This window comes from Tarenaya hassleriana, unplaced genomic scaffold, assembly GCF_000463585.1.
Source record: "Tarenaya hassleriana unplaced genomic scaffold, ASM46358v1 Cleome3, whole genome shotgun sequence".
NCBI classification, from domain to species: Eukaryota; Viridiplantae; Streptophyta; class Magnoliopsida; order Brassicales; family Cleomaceae; genus Tarenaya; species Tarenaya hassleriana.
In genome coordinates this window covers 881973-882699 of record NW_010966177.1, presented here as the reverse complement: position 1 = coordinate 882699, position 727 = coordinate 881973, and positions in this window count along the sequence as shown.

Genomic DNA, 727 nt, shown 5'->3' with positions numbered 1-727 from the left:
TGTTAAAAATCTGCACTTTAGACATAGGTTGAACACGGGCGAGTTTGAATCAACACGGCCGTGTCGAATGACAACACGGTCCGTGTCAATTCTCTGAGCAAAACTTCACTTTTTTCAGCACGGACACAACACGGCCGTGTCGAATGCAACACGGCCGTGTCGAATGCAACACGGTCCGTGTCGATTCTTCAACTCGAACATGCTTGACAGATTTGCTCATAACTTTCTGCTCCAATGTCGGATTTGTGCGATCTTGGTGTCTATGCGTATATATTGAAGAGAGCTTTTCAATGAGGTAGAGACACGTAATTTGGACTTGTAGAGTGGAAGTTATTGGACTTGCAAGATTTGACTTTTTAGGCTTCGTGTTTTTCCCCGGAACAACTCTAAATGTTCCCGTTTCGTCTGTGATGTTCCGTAGTCCATGTTTTCCACTCCTTTTGCTCTCTTTTATGCATGAATACCTGTTTTGACACCAAAGAAAGCAACCAAGCAATATCGAGACCAAATGTGCTCTAGAATGCCTATAAATATGCAAAACCGAGTAAAATGCACTAGACATCCTATACCAAAATGTCACCAAAATACATGTCATCAAACTCCCCCAGACTTAAACCTTTGCTCGTCCTCGAGCAAATACTCCATGAAAAGCGGTCTGAAAGGAGGGCGAGACAATGACATAACTCAAAATGATAATCGAGAGCGAAACCTCTATCCGACCTAGATC